The sequence below is a fragment of the Jatropha curcas genome, chromosome 9 (assembly GCF_041381405.1).
Source record: "Jatropha curcas cultivar XTBG-Jc1 chromosome 9, XTBG_Jcur_1.0, whole genome shotgun sequence".
NCBI classification, from domain to species: Eukaryota; Viridiplantae; Streptophyta; class Magnoliopsida; order Malpighiales; family Euphorbiaceae; genus Jatropha; species Jatropha curcas.
The window spans coordinates 21,264,339-21,274,717 of record NC_143159.1 but is presented as its reverse complement, the minus strand read 5'-3'; positions in this window follow the sequence as shown (position 1 = coordinate 21,274,717).

The window sequence follows — 10,379 nt, the reverse complement described above, 5'->3', positions numbered from 1 at the left end:
TTCTTTTAATGCATTCTTGAAGATTCTGTCTGAGCTCAGGTTTGAAGTCTGATCCGATTTCAATTATTTTAGGATCTTCAGTGGTGCTTAAATTAAATGCAAAATGATGCAATGCATTTATGTCAAATATGCAAGTGGTATAATCAATGCTATGAACATGACAATTAGGAAAACAAGAAAACAAATAGTCAAAGTTCACTTCCATTGATTGAAATAAAAGGGGAAAACCATCCATATTGTTCTCAAAACAAGCATTAGCAAAACAAAATACGGGGTTAATTGCCTGTTCAATACATTCATTACAAGTATCTTTTATTGCCAAGATCACTTCGTCAGCGTTTGCGCCTTCTTCTTCAGCCGGGGTAGCTTCTTTCTTGGCCTTTCCCTGCTCTGTCGTCTTCTTTGCCTTCCTCTCTGCCTCTTCGGCATCTTCAACAGCTAGAATAGACTGGAGGATCCTCGCCTTGGCCTTTTGCTCTTGCACTAACTTGGAAGCTTCATCCCCAATCCCCAAAAAGTCTTCAAACTCGGATATCTTCTTCACCCAATCAGATTCAGTGTTTGCTTCTGTCATACCCACCATAAACTCAGTCCCATCTACTAGCTGTTCCAAGGACGGTTTGGGTGACTTGATCAGCCTCTCCTCATAATTGGTCATGAATATCTCCAAACCGGGATAGGTCTTTCCCCTACTCTGAAATCCCCCTTCAGCTTGTGGAACAAAGAAGATCTGATTCAAGTTTGACCCTCTAACTGGAGACCGAATCTCATACTTCTCTTTTTTCCTGTTCTCAGTATATCCCAATCCGCGCTTGTCTTGCTGTCAAGATGCAGACGAGAGAGGCTCAAATCTTCCTTGCAACTCTCGGCCCAAACCTTTGCCGTACTGCCATTGCATTCTCTTCATCATCTTCCTTGAGAAAGGACTCATTCGATTCACTGCACTTTTACTCTCAGTGGTGGGCGCATCAATTACTGCCACCTGAAATCCTGATAAGGGCGCCGCCAGTTCTAAGCCCTCTACTGTTGCTACACTCAGATCTTCTTGCGCGTTGACTGTGACCACATCTGTACCCCATGGGATTTTCACTTTTCTGTGCAAGGTGGACGGAACTGCGCCTAAGGGATGGAGCCATGGTCTTCCTAACAAAAGAGCATAGTTGGCTAAAATGTCAAGCACAACTACGTCTACCCAGCTTTCCACTACCCCTGCGGATATCTTCGCTTTGAAAGTCCCTTTTGCATTCCGCATAGTGTTATCATAAGCCTTGACCACCATGTTTGATGGCTCAAGCTCTGATTCTTCTATTTTAAATTTGGACAGCATCTTTAGCGGACATACACACAGTGCCGATCCGTTATCAATCATTACATTCCGGGTATCTCTTCCATTGACAGTGATCTGAATGTACAACGGCTTACAGTGGTTTCTTCCTTCTGGTGGAAGGTCTGAGTCAAAGAAGGTAACTTCACCGATTCTACGCTGTAGCACGTTGATCATATCAATACTCTGGATCCGAGCCGGCACCCTGACGAAAGTCATGGCTTCAAGCAAGGCCTCTCTATGTTCCCTAGATGCTATCAGCAAATCCCATATGGAAATGTCTGCTCTGGTTCTCTGTAATTGACTCAGCACCGAACTAGCGGTCACCCCACTAGGTATTTTGTTTTTACTGCTTTCTCCAGCTTCAGCAGTCTTCTTTTGTTCTTTTACCTCTTCTTCTTTCTTTTTCTCCCTCGGCTCCTCTCTGCTTTTCTCATTCACCTTCTTCTTGGTTTCATCCATAGCAACCTCTTTCCCCTTACCCTGTACATTGTTCTCGGGATTATACACTCGTCCACTCCGGGTCAAACTCTGGACATCTACCTCGTTCACTTCCTCCTCACTGCTATAGTACCACTGTTCTTCTTGATCAGCTAAGCTTTTCTAAATGGCAAGCTGTAATTGCTCATCTTCGTCTTTTGGTACATCACCCACTTGCACTGTGATGCTTTTCTCGATTTTGATCTTTACTGGCATCTTTTCCTCTTCATCACAACTGCAGTCGTCCCATATATTCAACATGGCGCACATCCGATCTTCCCATTCTGTTTCAGCTAATACTACTTCTTCTGATAACCCACTCCCAATCGCATTAACCGATCCGCCCGAATGAGACTTACGAGGCGGATAATTGTATTGATATTGGGGAAGCGGATTGTTCTTGGTGCTGGGCTTGCTCTTGTCCGAGGGCTTAGTAATCTTCCCACTATCGATCAAGTCTTGAATATCGTGCCTCAATTTGAAACATTCATCAGTTGAATGTCCCTTGCACTGGTGATAATCACAATTTCTGTCCATGTACCTCCCTCGAATTGGTTTAGTCGGGTCGACCGGTAGCTTTGACAACACTCCATTCTTGATGCATGATCTTAGCACCGTGCTCAAAGGTCTTCCTAAGTCAGTGAACTCCCTCCTAGTTCTCTCATTAACTGCCCCCACTGTAACGCTATTGTTCCCTGACTGGTTCTGATTACTGCTTCCGACACTTCTATCACCATAAGAAGTCCGGTAGTTACCAAACCCTCTGTTCTTCTTCTTTTCTTCCTTGTACAACTCCTCGACGTTTAAACCAGCACTTTGAACCAAAGAAAAATCGGTAAGAGGCTGAGTCAACATCCTTTCCTTGAAGAAGGGCAACAAGCTCCTGCTAAATATTCTGATCAGCTCTCTGTCTTTTGGCCTTGTCTGCACCCTGTACAGCTTCGTTCTCCATCTCCTGTAGTAATCGGAAAAGCTTTCATCTTTTCCCTGTCTTAAACTCTCTAAATCCCGTAGACTGAACTCATCACTCTCTTCGGTTTTGAAGTGCTTGAGAAAAGCTGTTTGCAACGTGATCCAATTTTTCTGGACCTCTTCATCTAGACGATCATACCACCTCCGATAGTCTTTATGCAGTGTTTGTGGAAATGCATGCAAGACGTCTTCCTCGTTATACCGGTTCATCTGGGATACTCGGAGAAATTCGGACAAGTGAGAGCGAGGGTCATTGTCTCCTTCAAATACAGAATGCTTGAATGTTTTAAATGAAGCTGAACTGGTCGGGTGCAAAACGTACTCAGTGATGTGAAAATTAGTGACAGGGTCTTTCTCTTTCATTGCAGCCATCTTGTCAAATCTTTCTTTCAAGTCTGCAAGTTGTTTGAGCATGTCATTCTCAACAGATGTGGCGTTCCCACAGAAGTTTGATTATCCGATACAGGTTCCGGGTCTTGCCTCTCTTCCACCACAGGCTGTCTGCTTGATCCAGGAAGAGTATTCTGGTTTTGGGCCCTGTCTTGAGCGAGAGCAGCGGCCACAATCTGAGCAATGGTTCTTATCTGAGTCTCAGAAAATCCGGTCTCATTTTCTGTGTTATCCGCCATTTCTACTGGGTCTGAATCGGATTCTGAATCTGATGAACTTGACTGATTCACGGAACTAACTGGAGCAAATTCGGGGATTGGGGAGATTCTGATGAGGCGCTGACCAGAATGTCGGTTCCAAGCTCTCGAAGCAGTTTCTCAGGAAGGATCAATTCTAACACAAAAATTCTGAGTTAAATAGGGCCCTGCATGTATGCATGTGAAAACGAAAACACATAGGATGAGAAATGCATTTCTAATGTGCTAAAGCCAGCATGGAAATAAAATCTCGATTTTGACGACTGGACAAAAAATTTGGTATGAATAATACATCAATAACTTATTTTGTACTTAAACATTTCAGGCATTATCTGTCGTCGATCGTTCCTTTTGGATTTACGATCGACTATTTTCTCTCAAATCCCTAACTTTTGCCTTGGAATGAAAGAATTTCTGAGCGGGATTTTACTATTCTTGTTATTGCGTATTCTTTGTATCCTTACTTTTTGCCTTGGAACATATGGTCCCAAGCAGGATTTCATTTTTTTATTTTATTACAGCTGTTATAATGTCTCACTTATTTTCAGATAATGCGAGAAATGTTAAAATACAAAGGAAATTTTAACCCCCTTATAACTCCCTTTTCTTTCGGGCATTAATTCACAATAAGCGATTGCATTATATTATTCAAAACGAATTTGAGATCCAGTCTCAGAATCAAGGTCAAATGTCCATACCGGACATTAGCTCTTATTAATGCATGGCTGAAAAGGAAAGTGTTACATGGTGCATGAATGTCACAACATATGTACAATTCATATCAAACAGGGGAACGGGAGTTAGGAAATGCATGCCTTCCAACCTTATTTCTCCCGCACGCGAATTCTGTTGGTATAAATTCCGACATCTGTTTCCTAGGAATTGGTCTAATCTCAACAACCAACAGGGGGTTTTGAGATTGACGATATAATCTCTCGGAAATGAATGCGGCATTTCAACAGCAAATAGAATCGGGTGCACCTTAGTGGAAGTAACTAAGGCTTTTATCTATGTGCATTGGCTTTAGTCTTATTGGGCTTAACAAAGTCTGGGTTCCGCAAACAGGATTCGGGCTTTGTTGGGCCTACTCCTTTTGACGCACCTTTAAGGTACTAGGCTTGCGGTTGGTAGTAATGTTAATTCTCGGATGGATGCACCTAAATCGCATGGTTAGGCTAGATCCACCGTCAAACTTAACACCAGTACCGAAGGGTAGTACGGGTAGAATGAGGTGAGAAGCAAGGAATGCAAATGAATGCAAAGATCCTAGAAGGAAAAAGGAAGCAATTAAACACATATGGACGATAAAAAATTTTCCAACGGCTTTTCTAACCAATTTTATTTAGAAATAATGGGCTTTTAGAGTCAATTCCTGATTGCAACCACTAAATTACTTAAAAACAACAACCGGGGGATTAGTGGGTGCAAATATCCCCAGTGAAGTCGCCAAACTATTTTTCCCCCGGAGAAAATCAAAAAGAGACTGTATTTTAAAATGTTTTTATTTGTATGTTTACTTTGGAAAGATGGTGATAAAAAATCTTTTTGGATATGCGATGCCGATAAATCGGTCTTATAAATTATTTTGAGTCGCCACCCATTATTTCGGCAATGGGACCGTTTCCGATTTTATTTTATAAAAGTGACTTCATTTTAACCCATTTTATTCGAGGCCTTCATTTTGAAAAAACTGGTCAGGCGAACCGGAGAGGTTCTGGGTAAGGGAAGTGGGTACGTCGGCCCGTTGAAAGCCGACGCCCGGAAAACCGGTCTCTTTTAACCTACAATTTCTAATTGATTTTATTTTAGAAAAGCCAATTATTTATTTATTTAAACCCAACCCAAATAAATCAGACCGAGTTCCTATAAGGAAAATTAATTAATCGTCCCAATTAAATCCATTCATTGCATTCATTATAAATAAATCACCACATCCATCATTCATCCATAGCACATATCAAGTATAATAAAAGACCCGCTCTTGCCTTATGGTTAAAGGCGGACCACAAACCGAGTCTGATAATATAATTAACGATAAACAAAAGGAAATAAATCCTAAAAATCTCATAATCATTAATAATTAATTGATCTGGTTTGATTAAAGCTTTATTTTGCCCATAATTGATCGTTTTCTGAGTTAGGATTAAAACCTACTTAGTAATTTGAAATTAAAACCAAATAAGGGAATTATTCTGGAATTCCAAGACAGTCGCGTCACGCGGCTGTTCTATGAAGAGCAGTTGCGTGGCGCAACTCTCCTTATTCACTCTGGGATTTTTAGAACAGTCGCGTCACGCGGGTATTCTATGAAGAACAGTCGCGTGGCGCAACTTTTACCATATCACTGGAAATTGGGACAGTCGCGTCACGCAGGTGTTCTATGAAGAACAGTCGCGTGACGGAACTTCTTGCTGTGTGACGGAACTATTTTTGAATTATTAGGATTCCCAGTTTTATTAATTATTAATCCAAAATATCGCATTAACTACGCATATGAGAACAAAAATATACTGGGTACATGAATAGCTGCGTCACGCAGGTGGTCCCGTCCGAATCAAAGACTTTTGGACATGACAGTCGCGTCACGCAGGTAGTAGCTGCGTGACGCGGCTGCTCTGGTCCGCAACTACCTTTCAAACTGGTCTTTTTTACGTTTCTTTTTATTAACAAAGGTTTAATATAACTCAGAAACACTCAGAAATGGACAAAATGTTGTTCAATCAACACCAAACTAACTAAATACCAAGAAAATAAGATTTTCACAAATAAATAACTAAAAATGAAAAGGGAGGTTTAGATGATTACCTAACCCTCAGATTCGAGGATTGCATATGATTTTGATGATCTGGGAACAAAACTTCACGATCCAGAAGCGTTTAGTATCAAGTTTTAGCAATAAACACGTTTCTTTCCTTTCTTTTCTCTTTTTTCTCTTTTTATGTCTTTTTGAAATTTTTTTCTTTAGTTTTTAATCTATCTCTAATGGCTTAATCTTCCTCAAGGTTACGCACTTGAGTTCTTAAGGAAAACCCTAGCCGTAATCAAATGTCTCTCTGCCTAAAAAATATCAAAGTTCAGAGAAAAAAAAATGAGAGAGAAAAAAAAAGTCCCGTTTCAAAATGAAAATGTTGTATTTATATGGCTAGGGCAACAGAGCAGTCGCGTCATGCAAGTATGAGCTACGTGACGCACCCGTAAGCCCGCGTGACGCGACTTACTTTTCGTACAGTTGCCGCGTATCCATACAAACAGCGCAGGCCGTTGCACGGGCGCGCGCCAAAGGTGTCAGCCCTGTTAGAGCTGCGTGACGCAGCTGATAGTACCGTCACGCAGGTACTAGCTGCGTGACGCAACCCTAACACAGGTCAGGCTCCTTTGGGCGGTTTGATTCAACTCTTGGTTCAAAACGCTCCTGGTTTATTGTGAAACCTTATCTTTTGTCCTCATATCATCATCGGGCCAGGTGGGGGCATAAAATTACGCGTCAACAGTTTGCCCCCCCACTTTATCATTAATTGTATAAACGATTAATGTTAAAGTGGTCTATTGACGCACCTTCTATCAAGCAATCCTCTCGAAGCTCGGTTTGATCGGCTTGAAAAGACGCTGACTTAATCATCTGGTCGCCTCCTAAGCTCGGTTTGATCGACTAGGAGGACACCTTCGAGGCTCAGTTTGATCGGCCTGAAATGAATGTTTGGTCACCTTCTCAGCTCGGTTTGATCGGCTTGGTCGGTTTCCATCCAGCATGTGAATGACTTCAAAGCTCGGTTTGATCGGTTTTGAAGACACCTCCGAGGCTCGGTTTGATTGACCTGAAGGATTTAAATATCTGGTCACCTTCTCAGCTCGGTTTGATCGGCTTCGTCGGTTCCCATGGAATCTGAAGAGACAATCCTCGAAGCTCGGTTTGATCGGCTCGGAAGATGTTGATTTGATGACAAAGTCTTCGAAGCTCGGTTTGATCGGCTTGAAGAGCTTTGATCTGGCCACCCACTCAGCTCGGTTTGGTCGGCTTTGTCAGCTCTAGTCGGTTTAGAAAAGGTATCCTTGAGGCTCGGTTTGATCGGCCCAAGAGATGTCGGTTTTGCCCTGGTCAATTTCGCAATCATCATCATTGACCGGGGAAATTTCAAACAGCTTCGCAATGTACCATCACTGTTTGGTGGGAAAATTGAAATTGGTCTGATTAGCTTTGCAACAACACCATCACTAATCAGTAAACAAGATTGACTCAATCGGCTTCGCAATACATCATCACCGGTTGGCCTGAAAAATTGCGAAAAGGAAAAGAGCAATATCTGTGTACGAACAGACTTTGCCTTTTGTTAGAAACATATTGGGGCGTCACATGCCCCCATGCATTAATCATGAATTATATAATTTAAATTGATTTTTTTTTTTTTGAAATTTTGCAAAAATTTAGGCTGAGATTTCCATACGTACCTTTTTGATGCAGTGGTTGAAAAAAGGACTTACTTGAAGATAATCCGGGCAATTTGACGTTCCTGCCCCCTGTGCGGTGAGTATACAAGAAATTGCTGAAGTGTACGGGCCGCACATCGATGTCAAATGGCCGAAATGGACCGTTGCGGGATTTTAAATGGACTGCACAGATCTTTTGGGCTTTAACAGAAGATAATGGATCCGTCCTTCTTTTTGGGCTTTGAAGAGTGGGCTTGGGCCCGTTGGTTGGAAAATGGGCTTGGGCCCAGATATCTACTATAAGTAACTTCCTTCTTAATCGATTCATTTTCACTTATTCACAAACCCTAAGCGATTGAAAGTTCTCTGGATTATTCAACTGAAAAGGATGTCTCAAATCTCAGAAATCCCCGCTTCTGCCTACACCCCGGAGATGGAGATTCTCAGGGCCCTTCCCGATATTCCCACATTCGACGGTGAGCCGGTGCCGGTGAGCCGGAACCCGCTAACCCCCGGGACGCGACAGCTGCAGCTTCTTCCTTTGCCGGGTTCGGAGTTTCCAGTCCGGTATGAAACGAGTCAGATGTGCGGCTTTCGATCCGAGGTAAGTAAAATTTCTTCAACTTTTTGTTTTTTACTGCTTTTGATCCGTAACTGTAGCAATAGGGCCGCTCTTTACTGTTTATGCCTGCATTAGTAGTTGCGTCACGCGAGTAGGAGTTGCGTGGCGCGGCTGTCCTTCATGAACAGTTGCATGACGCATCTGTTCTTGCGTGAACAGTTGCGTGACGCAGCTGTTCGAGGCGCCAGAAACCCTAGCTTGCCTTGAACCTTAGGATCGACCTCCTTAGATTGTGTTTAGACTTTGATTTATTGAGTTTGATTGCTGATAACTCCGGGCGACTTGATTTTGCCCTGAAATTACACAAAAACAACACAAACGTAGTGAAATTAAGCTAAAACTGAACTGCTGCGTACCTTCGACAGTTGCGTCACGCAGCTGTTCTTAGGAAGAACAGTTGCGTGACGCGACTGTTTGTCAATGAACAGTTGCCTTGAACTGTCGCGTAACGCGGCTAGAGAGATGCGTGACGCGGCTTTGTGGTTGCGTGACGCATTCGTTCTTGAGGTCGCATATCTTGAACAGTTGCGTGACGCATCTATGGAGTGGCGTGACGCGGGTGTTGAGATGCGCTATGCAGTTATGCTTCTACTTGCGTAACTTGGGTAAAGCTGCGTGGCGCGGCTCTGTAGACGCGTGACGCTACTGGGAGTTGCGTGGCGCAGCTGTGGTTCAAATCGAAGTTCGAGTTGTTGTTATTTTTCCTGCCATAGAAGAAAATGAACAATTATTAGTCTTATATTTATTGGAGTTCAAATTTTCTTATAGGTTAATCTGGGCAAGGCCCGCTCGGGTGGCTCGACCACTGATGCTTCTGCTTTCTGGGATCTGCTGGACCCTCCTATGCGAGCTCGGGTTGTTGCTGCAGGTTTCGGGGATTACGCTGCCGGATTGCGGCGTACGCAGCCTCGTTTCCCGCCCGCTATGCGCTATGCATTGATGGAGCGGTGGAACGACTGCACGCATACTTTCGTGCTCGGGTTCGGAGAGATGACCCTTACCTCCCGTGGATTATGCTGCTATCACCGGCTTGCGCTTCAATGGTCCGGTCCCTCCACTAGACGCTCGATATCAGACGGCTGCCATCGGAGCTCAGCTTGTTCGCTCCTTGCTCGGTGTTACCTTACAGACTCGGTACACCGTGCAGGGATGTATGTCCTACGAGATGGTCTTCCGGTTCTGGGCCGAGAGGATCAGGACCCGGTTGGAGGCTTGGAGGGAGTTGCCGGAGGATGTCCTACCTGCTGCCCCTGCGTATACTCGCGAGGAGAGGGACCAGGCTGCTCGGTCCTTCTTATTCTATATTATTTCATCCCAGCTGCTGTGCACTCCCAGAATAAGGGAGACCCTGCGGTGATGGCATGTCTTTGGGATCTGAGCCAGGTCGGATCCTTCGACTGGGTCACACTTGGTTTGGCTCACCTCTATCACGGTCTGGATGTCTGGACCCGTGGTAGCGGTGAGTCGAACTGGCTATTCATCCGGCCTTTGGAGGTACCACACTTTCACCTTTAATCCTTTTTCTTTTCTTCTTTGATCCGCTGTTCCCAACCGTTTAACTAACTGATGTTATTTTCTGTCTCTGTTACAGGTGTGGTCTTACGAGTATTGCATCTACCCGGGCGGCCCTAGCGGTGACTCTCCCATCGAATCCAGGAGGATTCCTCGCTATCTGGCCCACTACCACCATACTTATGCCAGTAGCGAGGATCCTGAGTACTGGCGGAGCTTCCTTAATGACCAGGAGCTGTCTGATGTGAGTACAGAAAGAATCTCTGAATCTTTAACTTGTCTCTTTTTATTTTGACGCACAACTAATGCTGATTTCTCATCATCATCATTTTTTTTTTGCAGCTATCCTTGGAGCCATGGGATTGTGAGGCCTGGAGGACCTATCCGGGCCGGGAGG